A 20,269-nucleotide genomic window follows, 5' to 3' on the forward strand; every position below is an offset into this window, starting at 1 on the left:
TTGTAGATCTAATAGGAAATCCTATTGTGGATTCTATAAACTCCCTTCCAAGAATTCTACTGTGGAGTTTAAAATACTTTTTAGTTAAAGAAATTTTCCAGGAAAATTTCTACTGGATAGCATTAAACTTTTAAAAGTTTGTTGTTGTAAATGTATGGAAGTATGTTTTGGATAATCATCTGGAAATGTGGGGAATCTACTATCTGATGAGGATGGTGAACTTTAACTCGTTCAGTCTCAATGTTTTATGGTTCCTCTAGTTAACAGGAGGAATTTTGTAGACATGACTTTAAATTAAAAGGTATTCTCAAACAACTCAGTAATCCAAAAACCAGAAGATGACTAAAGAATCTTGACTACATGCAAAATCTGGCCGTGGCTCTGGAGGGCTATTAACAACTGGTGGGGATTTCAATAACATGAATTCTTCAACATTGGATTTCTTCCTCTACTGAGCAGTCTTTTTAGGACTAGAGGACAGACAAAGTTTTAGTGAGAGAGAGAGAAAAAAATCCCATGGCCATGGATGAGAGTTTCAGCTAGAAAGACTTTTTCCTAAAACCACATTATTCTTTTCTTCATACTTAATATGCTCACTGCCGTGAACATACAGTTGCCAAATCTGTTCAACTGTCTGCTTTTTTTTCTTGTTAATGCAGACCATGAATATGATATCTAAACCTAATTTAACAATTTGAACCTCTATTAACACCACAAATAAAACTGGCAAACTCTCTCAGCACAACATATAAATCCTTTCAGGGGAAGATATTGTGCTTTAAATTATGCAGACACAAATTCCTAATATTTAAATAAGAACATTCTCCTTGGTTCCAGCATTTCAGAACACTTTTTGATAAAAGAGTGTTATAATGTAGAAATGAAGTAACATAATTGTGGAAGGTACATAGGATCTATTCCTTGGTCAGGTGTCGGTGACCAGCTGGCCTCAATGAAGGGAAGTATCCAAAGGAACACTGTGGAGGATGGTAAAACATTTAGAGCAAAATAGTAAAATGGATTAATCAGTTACTAACAGGATGGGAAATAGCGTGGATGTTAAGTCAGACATCTGATTAAATGATTGAGTTAACAAAAAAATATTTAAGAAACTATTCTAGAGAGAAATCTTCACTGGAACATAAACTATTTATGTCAAACCCCCATCCTGATTTTCCTTATGCACTTGAAGTGCTTAGCGAGGACTGGCACATAGTAGGTTCTCAAATATTTGCCTAAAGGAAGAAAAAATATTTACTTATGCTAGTGAGATATGTTAATGCAGAGCAAACATGTCAGAGCTGAGGCAGAAAGGATTTTCCCTATTTGTTGGTATGTGCTGAGAACTAAAGCATATAATAAAATGAGTTGGGTTTTTTTCCTCAGGACTCTGAGTGGCTCTATGGAAAGGCATAGATGTAATGGTGGGTTAGAAATTCTTTGCAACAGTAAATGAAGCCAGTAAAATTGGAAGACTAAAAGAGATTCACTTCTGAAGTATTACAGTGGACTTTGTTAACTTAATTAAATTATTTAAGTCTAATCTATCTTAAGTTTAGTGGCAAAAAGCTTCTTTTTATGACATTGTCTTGGAAATCATTTAGACCACCACGACACATTAGGTTATGGAAGTATTTTTTTTGAGCCTGAGGAAATTTTAAATCTAGGTTCTTTTTAGTGGAATACAGACTTTTTTTAAGGGCAAGTAAATATTCCTCTTAATTTTCTTGCAATATGCAAAAATCAAATCAGCTGGTCATTAATCATTAGAGATTCACTTCACTTATAACCCTAAAGTTGTGCCATGGAAAAAGAATGGGTTGTGTGTGTGGGGGGAGGACTAGCGTTTTAGAATCCTAAATGTCACATTGCAGATGATTATTAATTCAAAATATTTTTAGCTGAGTTCTCCATAATCAGAGCTCATCAGACTATTGACTGTATTCAAGAGCTAAGTAATTAAAAGGAAGAAGTCGACATCACGAGTTAAATTTACCTAAAATCCATGATCATTTTGGCCCAAATTACTAGCTTTTGTGACTTCCTGGGATGTAACTTTTGGATCCCGAGTCATGTATTTATTGACTTGCTAGACCTTTTCAAGTAAATGTATTTTCTAACAAACTTCAGATATAGATAGGGTCAGTTTCAGGTGATACTATTGGAATATTTTGTCTTTGAAATGAAATCTTAACCAAAAAAATAGTAATTCAACATTTAACTTATTTGATCCTAAAAATAAAATTTCTTTTTTTTCTTTTTTTTAAAGATTTTATTTATTTATTTGAGAGAGAGAGAGAGAGAATGAGAGCCAGAGAGCACGAGAGGGAAGAGCGTCAGAGGGAGAAGCAGACTCCCTGCTGAGCAGGGAGCCCGATGCGGGACTCGATCCTGGGACTCCAGGATCATGACCTGAGCCAAAGGCAGTTGCTTAACCAACTGAGCCACCCAGGCGCCCTAAAAATAAAATTTCAATGAATGATTTTAAGGTTTTAAACAGGCAACATTGTTTTACACATTTACAATTTACAATTTAAAGCACAATGGAAGGGATTGGAATAAAGCGCCAGTGGACAAAATCCACATTTAATAAATTGCTTAAAGTTGTACTGTTGATGTTGGCATCTGCATAGTTTGCTTTCAGTGACTATAATCTTTTCAGAGGGTCCAATGGGTGGGTTTTAACTTTAACTTTACTAAAGATAGCTTGGAGAAATTAATCCAGAGGAATTGTGCTTTTTAGCCCCTTCACACAAAATCCAAGAATCTTTGCTCTCACCCATTTACCTATTTAAAAGAGTTTGCTTAATGAGGGGCTATACCAGGACTATCACTAGCTAGATCTGAAGGCCAGTTAAGGCTTGGTGGAAGGAAAATCTTTTTACCAAAATCAATATCCAATTAGCTTGGGGTCTGTTTGATCTATGTCAGGTAAAAAACTAGGTTTATTGATTATTTTTTCTTTAATTTGTTATTTAAATGTCTCTTTTGAGATAAGGAAAGTTATGTGTGCTTACTGTGTTCATTGAAAAATGAAGCAGCGATGGATGAAGAGAGAGGTTATTTTTTCCACTCTCCTTTCCCACCTTAATCAGTGTTAATGGCAGCAGGTGTATCATTCTACAACTGCTTTTTTTTTTGAAATGGATCAGTTATTTAATTACGTTCTTTGTAAGAAATTTAGAACACCAATTTGTGAGGGTAAACTCCATTTGTGAGAGAAAACACAGAGCGGAGGTAGCCCTGAAGCTGAGGAACAGCTTTGATTTTTGGCAGAATTTGCGAGTCCACAGCTTTCTGATCAACCTTGCGCTGCTCTGTAATCTCGTATTTCTCTTTCTCGGTGTCGAAGATCTCACCCTCCTGGCGTCTGGGCTTACGCAGCTTCTTCTTCTTGAAGCAAGCATCAGTGAGATGTTTGGGGATTTTCACACTGCTGATATCAATTTTGGTAGAAGTAGCAATGACGAGTTTCTGGTGTGTTCTACTCAGAGGAACTCGATTGAGGGACAGAGGTCCCGTCACAAGTAGCAAGCCACTGCTCAGTTGCTTCAGGAAAACTACCCTCTTGCCTCTGGGGCGCCCAGTGAGGATGATCAGAATGGTCCCGGGGGTGATACTAGCTCGCAGCTTTCTCACGTGCTGACTGAAAGGTTTTTTGCCGTGGCTCAACAGCTTTCGAGGCACATCTTCAGTAGGGTAATACCTAGGCATTTTGCGAAGTTTAACCACTCGGGTACCACCGTTCTTGTCACCACCAGCTGGTTTTGTGACAGTAGCAAGAGCTTTCTCCTTCTTTTTCTTTTCAACCCTGGACTTAGCTGCCGAATACTTCCTCTTGTACATGGCCTTTCTGGAATACATAGCCGATCGGGAATATCTGCCAGTTCCTCCGACAAGTACAGGGTTTCGGCCGCAGTGGGGCTTCCCCTTCTTTGGCGTTTTCGCCTTGGGGTTACCCTTCTTAGCCTTGCCACCAGCATCGGCCTTCTTAGCTTCAGGTTTCTTCTCCTTAGTATCCGGCTTCTCAGCTTTTTCGCCCGCCATCTTGCAAGATGGGAAAGCCAACTTCTGCTTTTTTATACAAAAATATGAGTACATGTCAAAAATGTGTGCTTTATCAATGTTTGCTTCTATAAAAATGCATCACATCAGATATATTACTCTGAAATTTAATATATTCATTTAACAATATGAATGGATTTCTTAAGACAATTGATATAGATCTAACCATGTATCAGAACCGCCCGGATGACTTGTTAACTTGTTAAGACACATTACTGAGCCCCATTCTCAGAGATTCCCATACGGTAGGTCTGGGGTGGGTCCAAAGAATATGCATATCTAGCAAGTTCCTTGGTGATGACAAGGCTGCTGGTCAAAGGGCTAGATTTTGAGAGTCACTGGTCTAATCTATTCTTTTTGATAGGTGTAGATTCTTACACAGAGTGGAAGTATTGTGATTTATCCAACCATTTCCCCAGCTGGCGACCCTTTATTTTTTCTTATTTTGCCACAATAAAATACTGTTGCAATAGACATCTTTGTTCATATAACACAAGGATTTTTTATTTCTATAGGATAGATTCCCAAATTGACGTTAGTGGGTTAAAGGTGATAAGCATTTACAGTTTTAACAGCTATTGCATAATTACTTTCCAAAAGGGGTCATTGCAATTCACTAATTATTACATATCAGAGATTATATATCCATATCCTCATCAGCACTGTATTCTTACTGTGTTATTGTTTCTATATGACATGAGTGAAAAAATGACATCTTGTGTTTTTTTCAAATTTTTATTTAAATTCTAGTTAGTTAATATATAGCATAATATTGTTTTCAGGAGTAGAATTTAATGATTCATCACTTAACATATAACACCCAGAGCTCATTGTAGCAAGCGCTGTTGTTTTAACTTGCATTCCCCTAAGTCCTAAGAGGTTAAGAGAGTTCTTGTATATTTATTAACCACTAGGATTTCATCTTTGTCCATTGTTCCTTTAGTTACTTTTCTTTTTCTTAATTGTTTCTAGAGATCTTTTTATGTAATGAATATTAACCCTTTTTATGACATAAGCATTGAAAATATTTCCCTCGGTCTCTCATTTCACTTTTAACCCTATTTATGACATACTTGGCATGAAAAATCCTTAATTTTCATGGAATGAAATATTACATAGGGCTTCTAATTCTTCTGTCTTGCTTAAGAGAATCTTGTATAATGCATGGTTACACAGATATTCTTCTTAAGTTTCTTATAATGTTTTAACTATTTTATATTTTTCATCTAAATCATATTACATCTGGAATCAATTTTAAAATATCATGTGAAATTGGGGTATGGTAGGGCAGCCTTCTCCCACTTCAGGAACTGGGGGCACTTTTCTCTTCTGTATAATTCTTTTTAGGCTTTCCAGGTCAGTAGGACCACATGCAGCAAGTAAACAGGTGCAGTCTTTATGGAAGAGGAGCCCAGGCACCTGCTTACTGATTTCCCTCAGAACCAAAAAACCTGAATCATCATCAGAGGCCCCAAACATAGGTATGCCCTATCCCCCGGGTGTAGCCTCTTAGCTTAGGACAGACACCAAAGAGAATAGTTTCTAGTTGATACCTGGTCCTGAAAGGCACCTTAGAAGTGTCCTATGTCCTGCACACCTTGCCTCCCATTCAAGTATGGTATTACTTAGAAAGGGTATTTGAAGTAAATCAGGAGTCTGTGTTCAAGCTGCCCTAACTCAGAATACAAACATTATACAATCAATGCAAGTTTATATACTCACTGGGGACAAATTAATAAATAGAGAGTTGCAAAAAGAAGGCAGGAAATATCATCCATGTTTCAGCCACCCAGAGACAAACACTTCTAGCCTCTTACTGTAGATCTTATCAGATTATATAGATAAATGACAAGTAAATACATGAATTTAAAAATATTACTTTCTGTGCTGTTTTTACTCTTCTCCCCTACTTTTTGGACATTTGGTTTGCTTCCAATTCTTTGATGTCCTATACACATTGCGATAAACATCACTTTAGTCACATTTTTTTTGTGAAGATTTACCATTATTTCTTTAGTGTAAATTCCTAGAATGGTAGTTGCCTGATCAAGGTGTGTATTCATATTTAAAATGTTTCCAAATTGCCTTCCAGGAAAATCCTAAAGTTTATACTCCTCCCAGCTACACATAAGAGTGCCCATCAGGGGGCGCCTGGGTGGCTCAGTTGGTTAAGCGACTGCCTTCAGCTCAGGTCAGGATCCTGGAGTCCCCCGGATCGAGTCCTGCATCGGCCCGCATCGGCCCGCATCGGCCCGCATCGGCCCGCATCGGCCCGCATCGGCCCGCATCGGGCTCCCTGCTCAGCGGGGAGTCTTCTTCTCCCTCTGACCCTCCCCCCTCTCATGTACTCTCTCCCTCTCTCTCATTCTCGTTCTCTTAAATAAATAAATAAATAAATAAATAAATAAATAAATAAATAAATAAATCTTAAAAAAAAAAAGAATGCCCATCAGTTCATAATTCTGCAGAAAAAAAAGGTTGTGTGACTAAGTACAAAGTTTCTCCTTAAAGACCACTTATTCCTTCTATGGTAGATATTTTATTTTTATTATTTGGATGCTCAGGATTGATTTTTCTTTTTATGGGTAAAGAAGTATTTTAGTTCCCTGCTTTTAGGAGTATGTTTCACATTGGAGTGCACTACTTCTCCCTGCTCCAGGACTGGACTCATGTGAACACATCAATATATATTATATTCTCATCCTCTAAGGCGGAGCAAGCTAGGTTTGTATCAATTTTGGAAAGTTACTACAATGAGAGAAAAGTTTTCTTTCTCAGTACTCCCTGGTGTTTCATCTGTCTTTTCCTAGGATTTTGAAAACAACAAAGAAAATGAGAGCAGAGAAAAGGAGGGACAAATGAGACATGGGAGAGAAAGACATGGACAGGAGGGGCAAGATACATCTAGCTGTGCCTGAAGCAAAAAGTACTGCTAGGGTTTTTACTAACATGAGCCAATCACTTCTCTTGGTGAGTGTATCTTCCTTTTACTCCTTTTAAAAGGCACTGATCCAGCTATTTGTTGTCTACTTTATAATCATTAGTCAATCATCTGGAATGTATTTTGAAACTTTAAAACTAAAAAATAATTCTTTGTTTTTTACAGATTACAGATACTGTGAAAGCAAATAAACACGTTTGTAATTTTCTTAGCGTTTACTCTTACAAACAGATTCATGCAGGTAAGTCATTCATCTCCTTGATAAAGTAGAGAACAGAGATACGAAAGGACTTTTGTTCCCATCCCTTCCCCATCTTTGAGCTTTGGCTATTGTACTAGCAATCTAATGTTGACAAATGATTTGGGTTCCCTGGTCACCTCATTAATCACATTAATGATGTCAGACACCAAAAAGAAAGTAGAGAAATCACTTGCCTTATCATCTAATGTCTTTTCATTAGGGATCCAGTGAAGGGATTTTAAAGACATTAACATTGACAGCTAATAGGCAGATAATCACTCTGCTGAAAGCAAGAATGAAGCAGCCAGATTCCGAGCAAGCTGGCAGTAACCTGGTGGGACCTCAAATGAGAAGGTGTTGGAATCTTTTAAAATTCAACTTATTTTTTGCTTGGATGGAATTGCTTTAATTCAGGGGTAGTGAGAGCAGGCAGAGGTTGGGGAGGAGACTGGGTTTCAATCATTTATCAATGTTTTATTTTTCAGGGGAGCTCCTTAGCAGGCTGGAGGACAAGATTATTGTTTGAAAAGATAACCATTAACTCTGGGATAATATCTATTTGCACAGCTTATTCCTAGGCTTGATGGGACTCCTAAATTTATTATGGGAGCTAATATGAAAAGGGGATCACAGTTATTGTAGGAATGACCACTGGTCACATCCTGGGATAAGATTAATAGCTTAATGTTAAAGAGAAGTTGACAACCCTGCTGCAACACAGAACATCTCTGATGAATTCCAACAAGAAATGTGAACTTTGGGTCAGGGCAGCATGAGGCCAATAAGGTACAGACTTGGTTTAATTTGATTAGAGATGGATGAGTACAGAAATGCTGAAACATTACCTCAGTGTAGCATTAAGTGAAGTGCGGGGAGCCCATTCTCAACAAAGGTATACAGCTCCCACTGAAATATGTAAAAAATGTACTGCATGTGCTTTTGATTTTATTCACCTATGTGGATAGCAAGCAACAACACATGAAAGGCACTGGAGTTATTTTAACCATTTTCTAATTACAGTTGACCCTTGAACTACAGGGGTTTGAACTATGCAGGTCTGCTTACATGTGGATTTTTTTTTTTTTTGATACATACAGTACTATAAAGGCATTTTCTCTTCCTCATGATTTTCTTAGTATTTTTTTAAGCTTACTTTGTTATAAGATTACAGTATGTAGTACATATAACATACAAAATATGTGCTAATTGATTACGTTATTGGTAAAGCTTCCAGTCAACAATAGGCTATTAGTTAAGTTCTGGGGAATCAGAACTCATATGTGGATTTTCAGTGTGTGGGAGAGGGGGGTGCTGGCGGCCCTAACCCCAGTGTTGCTCAAGGGTCATCTGTGTAGCGATTGGCGTTTGGTTAAATTGTGTTTTGTGTCCTATTCTATGGAAGTGTAGTGTTCACGATATGTCAAGTATTGTAGTAGGCACCTACCAGGACTGAAGAAACAAAATCTTTAATTTTTCTTCCTTGGAAAGCCACTGTTCTCTTAGTTCACTCATCCCTTAACAAATATTCTAGATATTCTTATAGAAAATAAGAATCTAATAATAAACGTGATATATAGGTTCCTGTCCCCATAGAACGTATATTCTTGTAGGGATAAAAAGACAATAAATATATTAGATTTTTAGACAGGAATAAGAAATGTGAAAAACATAAAGAGTTACCTAGGGTCTGAGGTTAGATTGTTCAGTTAAGAACATTTCTCTGAAAAGGTTAACATTTGAGCTGAAATAAAAAAGTGACTATAAGAAGAAGTAACTCTGTGAAGACTGGGTGTTATGTGCAAACAACGAATCATGGATCACTACATGAAAAACTAATGATGTAATGTATGGTGACTAACATAATAAAATAAGACAAAAAAAAAAACAAAAAAAATTTGAGAAAGATATTTGGATTGTGGAAATTTCTGGAAAATTCCTCAAAATTATTATTTCTGTATTTTTACCTCAGGGTTCTTTCCTAACTTTTAAGATGGGTTGAGAAATAAGAGACGGAATCCTGAGATAATTTCCCAAGAATCTTCAGAGAAGCCACCTCAGGCACTCTTTCTTTCTGAATGCCATTTTTTCCAACATCTAGTCTCAGCACAAATCTCTTGCACATACAATAAGAGTAAAAACAAGTGCTAATATCTTGTACTTCCCTTTAAAAGGATAAAATGCCCCTGGCAAAACCAACCAATAAATACCCTTTATAGTGCTTCCTTAGGTGCTGAGTTTGGGGAAGTAAAAACTTGATCATGTTCTTTAGAAATAATGATTTATATGGTATATTGTCAGGGTTTGAACCATCAAGGGTAACAAGTTTTATTTCTTTTGTTCTCTTTGCTTGAAGAAATGCAAAAATGAGTTGGTGTTCACTGCACAGCTTGAACCGCCCACCCCTAGGAAGAATTTACATGTTTAAAGTATTGGATTGGTTGGTAGTACTTTTAAAATATGTGCAGTTGGCTCTGTCACTGCCACTATCTCAAAGAATAGCAGCTGCCTTTAAATGAAAAGTCTAACGCTTTTTTGGCTAATGCTGTAACACCCCATGGAAATCCTCATTAGTCCCTTTGATAGAGCCTTACATGACCTTCAGTGAGGTCTGTTGCCCTATTTCCCAGGGTAGCAAGATGGCCACTCCTGCATCTGGGAGACAAAGTCGGCCACATAAGAGCTTCCAAATGCTCTTCAAGTGCTATGCAGATAACAGAAGGATGAAGGTGGAGCTATGTGCTACCACACTTTTCCTTACCAGAGTGGATAGAACTTAGAGGTAGTAGGTGTTGACAATAGACAATGTACTCACATATCCATTACTGCCCATGGACCATGACTGAATAGTGCCGGCATAGAGAAGAACCTAAAGGATTAATGCAGGGAATTGTGCCTTGATAATTCCCTTTTTAGGGAAACCTATTGTATGGGAATCCTTGCCATGACCTTTGTCCAGGAAGTGAAGAAAGCTAGTTTTACTAGTAGAGGTATATAGTGTCCCTGTAGCCTAACCTAGAGGCTTGGGCAAACTATGTTTACGCCATTGACATTCCTAAACTCTTTAAGTAATATCTACATAATTTTATTGACGATTAGAGGTGGAGAGACAGAAAAGGTAAGAGCTTACCTTTCCCCAGCCCTCCATTTTGAATACACTGCCTCTAGGTATGTGGCTAGTGATGTAAGGAATAATTCCTCTATTGGAATATCTGAGTTCTTGTTCCAGGGAAAATCAAGAAGTAGAGTTATGTCTAGCTAAATAATGGAAATATGTGTTTTCTTAATTTTCGTTTTGCAATTTTTCCAAGATGAGTGTGGATCACAGTTCAAGTAAAAAATGGTATATTTGAAATTAAGTTCAACATTTTCTAGCAAAAATTTTCAGCTCCTGTCTCTTACTGTACTTCTTTTCCCAAAGGATTGCGAATGCAAGGATTTCAATAATTTATCTACTTGTTGAAAAACATTCTTGAGATCCATCACAAGTAGCAGCTGTTATAAGAACTTTCTACTCCCTTAAACACCTAATCCCCTATGACACATTCCATTTATCCTCCTTTTGTGGAGACTACAGCTTTAGCTGCCCCATGTGGTGAGACTTGCTGGTTTTATTTCATTGCTCTGGATTGCTGCTCTCAGATTGCTGAAAAATGAACTTACTCTATAGCACTCAGTTTGTCGTATTGCTCCTTTCTGATGTTACTGTTCTGAAGTATTCCCAGTGCCTAAGGTAACTCTTTGTCTACTCAGGATAGTTCTTCTGTTTTACTTTGTACCTGCCAACCATTTTATATTGGTAATTTGTGCAGGTCTGTGCTAAAAATCTCTTTGAAGAGCAAGTAAATTATGACTGCTTTGAACTCCTGTAATCAAAACTTGTTTGAAATTCTGCCTGTGATTTCACTTCTGCTTAACTGTGGATCTTTATTCTTTCTAGCTAATGAAAATTTGGGTTAAAGAAGTGATCTTTAATTTTCCATGCCTTTGGCTCAGGTCGTGATCTCATGGTCCCTGCTCAATGGGGAGTCTGCTTGTTCCTCTACCCTGCTTGTGCTCCCTCTCTCTCAAATAAATAAATAAAATCTTTATAAAAATGCATTTAACTCGTCAAATTATTACGGAGATTTGGAAGGGACCTCAGAGACCATCCACTCAAAACTTTTCATCTGTCAGATTGAGGAAAATGAGCCTCAGACCTCAAACATATGGGGACCAAACTAAAACTAGAATCCAGATTGCTCGTTTCCTTTTTACCATATCTGGTCTACTTTACTCTCAATGGAAAATGTAATTTCATTTCCTAATGTTTAAAACAAAGAAATGTAAGGAATGCAGTCCTTGATTCATCAGAGGGACTTTGGTTGCAAACAATAGAAACTGACTCTGGACAACTTGAGGAAAAGGGAATTTGCTGAAAGGTCGTGAGAGGCTCACTTAATTCCTCAGCACAGGTTTTCAAAAGGAGGAATGATTAAGAGAGCTCAGAAGGCGAAACAGCACGTTCGTTCATCAAGATGTCTTCGGTGTTCCTCTGGGCTTGACGAAATATCAGACAGGTTTCTTCCTGCCTATGGGCCCTTAGATCCCTTTTCTTATTTATTTTAGAAAACTCGCAACTATAAATTCTTTCTCTGCTCCTTTGAGATAGAAATCTCCCAGACTCCTCCCAGTTTTACAACCCAAAAGTGTCTTTCTTAAGGACCTGGGAGCCATCCCTTTGAAGTGCAACCATCAAAAATGATAGGCCCCTGTCTCCTGGTTTCTGTGAGAGGGTAGGAGTCTAGCTTCAATAAGTGTCAATTAATAAACCCAGATGGGCTTCAAGATTTGTTCAGTGTCTGAGTAATGTCAACAAACCAGGCACTTTTTGTCTTTTGCTCTACCATTTTTGACTTGTTTGCTTATCACCCAAAACTTACTAACAACTACACAATGGCTGCCAAATGTCCTTTTATCACATTTCTGTTCAAAAGCAGGAAGCAGGGCAGTGGCTAGGGCAGCCAAGAGAGCTACTTCTTTCCTTTCACCTGTGGGGGATAGATTGCTATTCCAGAGGCCCCTAGCATATTTCCTGTAATGTTTTATTCACTAGACATGGTTCACATGCCCCTAATTGGTGACAAAGACAGTGGAATTAGAAAAAAATAATGATTTAATCCCCTAGCAATGGATTAGAAAAATAAATATTCACCGCCCCCCTCCTCCAGGCTTAGAAGAGAAGCTGATTTTCTTCAAGTACGTTGTTGGCAATCTGATACCTAAACAGAAGTGCGTCACTGTTAGCCAGGAAGAAGGCTGAGGAAGGCAGTTATGTAGAGAATCAACAGTATATGCTACAACATACCTTTGACTGTGTAGGCTTATGTGGGCTTAGATCTGGATGAAGAAGAAATCTGGAGCAAAGACACCTCCCTAGAGGAACAGACAGATAGCAACTGCAGTGGACACAAGAAACCTTATAAAATTAGTGATAAAGAAGGCTGGAGAGTCTCAAAAAAGCCCTAGAAGGCTCAAAATATTTTGTTGGGCACTTATTGAAAGGGTTAATTGGAATGTTTCTGGAGAACGCTATGGCAATGTATGCTAAATGCATTAAAATTTTTAAAAAAGATTTTATTTATTTGAGAGAGAAAGTGAGATAGAGAGAGAGCCAGCATGAATGGTGGGGAGAGGCAGAAGGAGAGGGAGAAGCAGGCTCCCCACTGGGCAGGGAGCCCAATGTGGGACTCGATCCCAGGACCCTGGGATCATGACCTGAGCCGAAGGCAGATGCTTAACCAACTGAGGCACTCAGGTGCCCCAAATGCATTAGATTTTTATATACATTTTGATTCGTTCAGAAATTTTACTTTTAAGATAATTTTTTGTTTTTACACTAGGGAAACAAGTAATTATACATGCAAATATTTACATCCTGGCAGGTTTATCACAGCATAATTTATAATTATGTGAGCTTGGAAATAGGTAAAATGTGTAATGGCAGGGACAGGGATTTGTATGAGTAAATCAAAAGTTTTGTTTTTGAAGGATATTTAATGATTTGAAGGATATTAAATATTTCTGTGGAAGGAAGCAGGTTTCTAAGAGGGCATTTGCAGGGTGAAAACATGCCACATACGAGGGATCGTCATTTTTACATGTTATAGTTGCTGTAGATTTTTCATATTCTTTATACTTTTGGGCCTTTTCTAAAATGTATACAGTATTTATGAACTACTTGTTATGAAAGATATCCCTTCAGTTCTGCCCAGGGTAGAACTGGAACTCGATGTTGATTTTGGATGCAGACTCTGTGGTCAGCCCTCCAAGCTTGTTTAACTTTCAAGGTAGAATTTAAATTACACGTCATAAGAGTGCACTTACAGGTCTGTTTGTACATGGGATCTGGGGCTAGAGAGGCTAAGTCACTTGTTCATAGGGCCAGGAAGAGGTGCCATCACTTCTCACTTGGAAAACAGTGTGAAGCTAGGTCTCCCTGTTCTGCCTGCCCCACCCATTGTTAGTTCCCCACCCAGCAGGTACATTGAACCCTTAAAAACCTAAGTCCACTGATGACACACACACTTACCCAAGCCTTTTAGAAGCTTCTAGCACACTCAGTAACACCCAGGCCCCTTACCATGTACCCATCTCTTGCTCTCCTGCCTATCTCATCTTCACCAGGGCTGATTCAGTCTAGTCACCATGGCTTTCTCCTGCTCCTTAGACCTGCCACGCTTGTCCCACTTTAGGACATTTGTGTTTGCTGCTCTCTCTTCTGGGAATACCCCTCTGTTAGATCTTCAAGTGGCTTACTTCCTCATTTTCATTCATTTCTGTTCAAATGCTTTCTCCTTGAAGAGGCCTTCCTCGACCACCTTGTAACTAGCGCCATCTCTCTCTGTCACCCCTCGCTTTTTTATTATGGATCCACATCATTTTTCTTTTAGAACAAGGAATGCTCTATTCTGTACTCATTTGTTTGCCTGTCTTCCTTACTGGACTGTAAGCCCCATAAGGGTAAATAAATACTTTGCCTTGCTTTCTGCGGTGTGCCTAATGCCTAGAAAAATGACTGGCACATACTATCAGCTCAATAAAATCTGTCAAATAAATGTATCAGTGACAGAACCCATATCTTCTCACCCCAGATCACATGCTTCTCTCTCTCTCTCTCTCTTTTAAGATTTTATTTATTTATTTGTCACAGAGAGAGAGAGAGAGCACAAGCAGGGGGAGCAGCAGGCAGAGGGAGAAGCAGGCTCCCCACTGAGCAAGGAGCCCAATGCAGGACTCGATCCCAGAACCCTGGGATCATGACCTGAGCCAAAGGCAGACGCTTAATAGACTGAACCACCCAGGCACCCCTCACATGGTTCTCTCTTACACCTTAATCAGAATATTTGTATGGTTGTAGATTATTTTAGACATGTGTCAATTAATTAGTGATTAAAACATGCATAATTATTCATTAAAGTTAGAATATCGAACTTAGTATTTTAAAAACAGTTATGCATCTGGAAAGAAGAAAGTAAAGATTTATATACATATGTCTTCTGATAAGTCTATTTTCTGAGTTTACTTTAAGAGGAGGGCACGTTTCTGAATTTCATCAGAAATTTAGAGGAACTTGTCTATGAAGATTTATCACAATTTATTTTTGTCTACTGCTTAAGCCCTGCTATGAATTAAAATAGGTAATTAGGTAATAAACTATTTATAATGTATTATAGCTATTAGCAAGCTATAAGTATTCGAAGCATCATTAGTATCAAAGTGCATAGAGATGGAAAAGTTTAGGGTGGCATTTACAGTAAATTATTCAACCTTTTAAAGCAAAACAAATATTTCAGTAATATGTTAATGATTCCTGGGTATAATGTCAAGTGACTGAGGTGATGGTAGGTGGGCAATGAGAAATGAGTTTGAGGCTGATGAGTTCTTAATGATATTATCTCTATCTTTTGCCCTTCTCTTGCTCTTCACATTCAAAATTCAATTTGAGTTGCCTCCTTTGATAACTGATAAACTTCATCTCATTTCTCAGTGATACACATTCCATTTTCATAATTTTAAACTTTAATTCCTAGACGTAATAAAACAATGATACCTACTATGTAGACAGCATTTGTAATGTGCCAGATATTAAGCTAAGTTCTTTGCACCATTATCACATATAATCCTCTCAGCAAGCTTTTTTTTTCTTCTGTTTTTTTCTTTAGAGTTTTTATTTTGAAAGAGTTTGACTCATTAGAAGTTGTAAAATAGCATAGAGTTTTGTGTACCCATCACTCAACTTTCTCCAGTATAATATCTTATATAATCATAGCACACTGTCAAAACCAGGAAACTGACATTACAAGATATTAACTTGAATTCAGGCTATATTTAGATTATGTCAGTTTTACATGCATTTTTTTTGGTGTATATAATCTATGAAATGTTTCCATATGCATCTATTCTTGTAACCATCATCACATTCAAGATACAGAACTGTTCCAACACAAAGAAATCTTTCCAAGTTATCCTTTAATAAGCACACATCCCAGCCTTACAAATTGATAACCACAGATCTCTTTTCAACTGCTATAATTTTATTACTTTGAGCGCGTTATATAAATGGATTCATGAGCAACCTGTTGAAGCAGGTACTATTATTTTTTCCATTTTAACCTAGACACCAAGGCACAAAGACTCTGGGAGGATGTCTTACTGAAGGTCAGCCAGCCAGTAAGAGAGGGGTTGGGATTGGAACATAGGGTTTTTGACTCCAATGCTCATGCTCGTATCTATGCTGCTAATTTTTCTTTTCCTATTTTATGAAAAATAAAGGCCTAGGTCCTAATAATATTAAAATGATTATTTCCAGGACCTATACAAGTTTCCCTTTGAAAAATTCTGATATTGAAATGGTCTTTAATGAGTTATCTTGGAAATTTCTATTTGAGTAGAATAGGACATTATAGAATGCATGACAGTAAATGGATCTCTTCAATGGAATAAATTGTATCTTGGAGGACATCATCTACACTAGTCCCATGATCTGGCCCTTCCTTGTGATATGCAAAGAAAATTTTGACTATTCTAGTGTTATTTATGCTTTCCAGGTAAAAGACCGGCCAAACTGGAGGACTCACAGAAGACCATAAGGAAAAATAAATCAAAGATAATTACAAATGCAACAATATTAGGATGAGACACTAGGTACATAATTTTGAAAGACAGAATAGAAAATATCTGTAGGCAGTTTAAATCAAATTTCAAACTGGTGAATTATGTAATGAATCTGGCTTATAGGTATTTTTATTTGGTCTGTGCAGTGTTTGAAAAACATTGAAGTAGTTACAAATACTAAAAATGGGAGGCTTTATTACAAACTCAATGTTTCTGGCTTCTTTTAGAAAATAAAGTAATCTGGAATATTGGTTCTGCATTACAGCTGAAGCTAAATCATTACTTTCTCCTCAATGTTGGATATATGCTTTCCTGTGTGTCCACAGTCCCCACCTAGCCCAACAGAACCATTTCTGTTATCTGGCAGATGTTGTATACATTTGAATTTGTGACATCTGGTCAAGAGGCTGAGTGACATGATCTCTTGAGATTACTTCTGGTTCTACAATTTAAAAATTCTTGAATTATAATTCAATCACTCTCTCTTGAAAATCTTTTTCTATATTCTATAGAACAATTCTTCTACAAAATGATAACAGATGATAAGGACTTCAGGGTCAAGTAAAATTGGAAATGCTAAGTACTTTATCCCACTTTGGAAATTCATAATCATATCCACATATTAGAAAAGGCTCTGAGAAGATCAACAATTATGAGGCCTACTTAACCTTGTTTAACTCAGTATTTCCTATATATATTTGACTGCATAAACACCTTGTACATACATATGCTTATATGTATGTATTTGTGTATGTATATAGGTATGTATGTCTTTTTGTATAACACTACTTCTTGGAACAACTGTTTTGCTTAGACAAATTTTTTTGGAAATGCTGATTGAGAAAGATTAGAAGTGTTTGAACCTTCAGTTTCTCATCACATTCAAAATAATTGACTTTCTGGAAATAAAAGTCTTAAATTTTCATTTCACTCCTCTGAAATCAACATGGCATACCCTTTGATGCTGACCGAAACAAACACTCATTATAAACTGGGAACAAGGTTAAAAATAAAAGCCAAGATCTAAGAAGAATTATGAAATTTAAGACATCAGTGGAACATTCTATGGTTAGCATATTTCAAAGGAGAGAGAGAAAAGTCATCCTTTGGCTGCAAAAACTGCCAGATTGTGGTTTTGGTTTTTGCTTTTTAAGCCATGGTTGGTTTTGAATTCAGCAGGTTATCAGTGTTGGTTTGCAACATAAGCCCTGTACACACAGGGTCAGGAGAGACCAAAGAAAGAGGCAGACCCCTCCAGATTGGTAGGTGGTGGCTTTAACAAGCAAGGGAACTTACATATAAGGCTTGTCTTGCCAAGCTGCAAGATAAGGAGATCTCTGCACCTGCCTGCCGGAATTTAAAAATTTATATAAAGGCCTTTTATGGGATGCAGTTGTGTGTACCATCCAGATGATCTCAAAAATACATTGCTCTCTCAACATTGTGTCCTTGAAAATGACTTTGGCTGTGGGAGTGGTGGGCAGAAAGTACATTCCAAGGGGATGAAGATCATCTGATTGCCCCAGTTTAGCTCAAGGGTCAACCAAAGGTCATGTTCTTTCCATGATCTCCTCCAACAATCAGCCAGGCGATGTCTGAAGATTCATGCCATGATTCTCCAAGGAGAAGCATTTATTATTTCACGGCATTATACATTCATTCAGCAAATACACACTTAGTATTTATGATGTTCCAGAGGCTGGGTATAAATTAGTGAGTAAAACAAAGCCCAGCCCTCACAGAACTCACAGTCTTGTAGGGAAAATAAGGAATAAGCAAGAAAACAAGCCAATCAACATCTAATTACCTGTTGCTGTGCTATGAAGAAAACAATGACCAGGCTGGTGGGTGGGGAGTAAGAGCGAGGGAAGGGGATGTTTCTCTTCAAATTGGATGACTCTGGAAGGACTCTTCAAGAAGATGACATTTATGCTGAGTCCAGAAATATTCAAAGGCACAAAGATAAGCAGAAAGAAAATTCAGGCAAAAGGGACAGCACATGCAGAAATCCCAAAGTGGGGAAGACCTCAGTGCATCTGATCAGCTTCTAACTTGGCCCTGTGCCTGGGTGGCAGTGACTACAGTGGTGAGTGGTGGTAAGGGGAAGGTGGGAGAGGTAGGCAGAGCTCAGTCCTGTAGGATTTCGCCTTTGACCACGAAAAGGGGTCGGGTTGGTTGGTTGGTTGTTTTTTTCCAAAGTTCATCTGGATGCTAGTGAGGGGTTTTTAAGCAGGGAAATGACATGGTCAGATTTATATTTTTCTAATATCATTATGGCAACTATTAATATGGTTACGGAGTGAGTTTAGAAGCTGAGGGATTAGGCAGGGGGCTAATACAGTTATGCAGAAGAGGACTGATTGTGGTTTTGACAGTGCTGTGGTGGCAGAGTTGGACTAGCGTATGGATCCCCTTCATATTTTGGTTGTGTAACAGTAGGATTTGCTGATAAATTTCATGTGTAATATGAAAGAATAGGATGACTCTCATGATTATGACTTAAGCAACTGGGTGGCTTGAACACAATTTGTCCTAGGGAAAGTGCAGATGTGGAGGGAGAAGATAGCAAACCCTTATAAAGTTTGAGAGATTTCTGTGAGATAACTAGTAGAGAAGTCAGTATGGAGTACGTATGAGCCTGCAAGTCAAAGGACAGCTAGAGGCCAGAGCTTTTCATCTGGGGACACCTGTACGTTTGACTAAATGTTTGTGAAAATGTAATAAACAGAATATAATCACATATAGGAAGTATTTCCTACTAAGTTTAGTTTTCTAAAGGCAAGACCATTTGTATATCTTATTTACTTTTTTGTTAGATTTTTAAGAGCATTTTCCTTATTTATGTCAATAGTATTTCCAAAATCTAAAATTATGTGAGTCTGATTCTCACTTCCATTTCATGTCTACAGTCCCAGAAGCAGGGTGAAGAGCTGGTTACATGGTATACACAGCTGGGTAATTTGCCACCTAGTCTTGGTTGAAGTCAAATCAACTCTGAATAACTAAAGGCTGATATCACCTAATGAAATGATTCACCCTTAGATACAACTCCGTAAGCCCACTTTTTCATAGTTTCCTTTTGCAATTCATTGGTCAGAGGTGATGATGACTCAGCAAAATTCAAATACGAGCTTCTTATTTCATTTCTCTTGCATGTTCAGAACAATGACCCTTGAGTTAATCTACATGATAGAGCAGGAACTCATTTTAATAGAGGAACTCACAAAGAGGTAAAAATGAAAAAGCATGGTTTGGTGAAGAGAGCCCAAATTTCAGACATCCTTAATCCAAATCCCAGATCTGCAGTTTATTAGCTCTTCATGATTTGGGGGATATTACCTACCCTCATTTAGATTTACTCTCTCCCCTGTAGTGTGAGGGCTTAAACAAACAAGGAAAATCTAAACTCAAGTAAGTTTTAAAGTAAGTAGAATTTCCTAAAGTTCCAGTTTCTTTGGCTTTATTTCCAGTGCTTTATTTTTTCAATATATTAATATAAACTTTTTAAAATTTTATTATGTTGATCACCATACATCACATGTTTTTGATGTAGTGTTCCATGATTCATTGTTTGTGCATAATACCCAGTGCTCCACACAGAACGTGTCCTCTTTAATACCTATCACCAGGCTAACCCATCCCCCCACCACCTTCCCCTCTAGAATCCTCAGTTTGTTTCTCAGAGTCCATAGTCGTAATGGTTCATCTCCCCCTCCGATCTCCCCCCTTCATTTTTCCCTTCCTACTCTCTTCTTTTTTTTTTTTTTAAACATATAATGTATTATTTGTTTCAGAGGTCCAGGTCTATGATTCAACAGTCTTGCACAATTCACAGTGCTCACCATAGCACATACCCTCCCCAATGTCTA

General features: G+C 37.7%; 1 pseudogene; it reads right to left on the reverse strand.

The window, feature by feature from the left end:
* Window positions 1-3,148: 3,148 nt before the first annotated feature.
* On the reverse strand, window positions 3,149-4,058 carry LOC114211918 (large ribosomal subunit protein eL6 pseudogene; annotated as a pseudogene).
* Between the last annotated feature and the right edge of the window lie 16,211 nt (window positions 4,059-20,269).

The sequence above is a fragment of the Eumetopias jubatus genome, unplaced genomic scaffold (genome assembly GCF_037043125.1).
Source record: "Eumetopias jubatus isolate StellerSeaLion01/CBP00866 unplaced genomic scaffold, mEumJub1_p1.0 scaffold_5, whole genome shotgun sequence".
Lineage (NCBI taxonomy): Eukaryota > Metazoa > Chordata > Mammalia > Carnivora > Otariidae > Eumetopias > Eumetopias jubatus.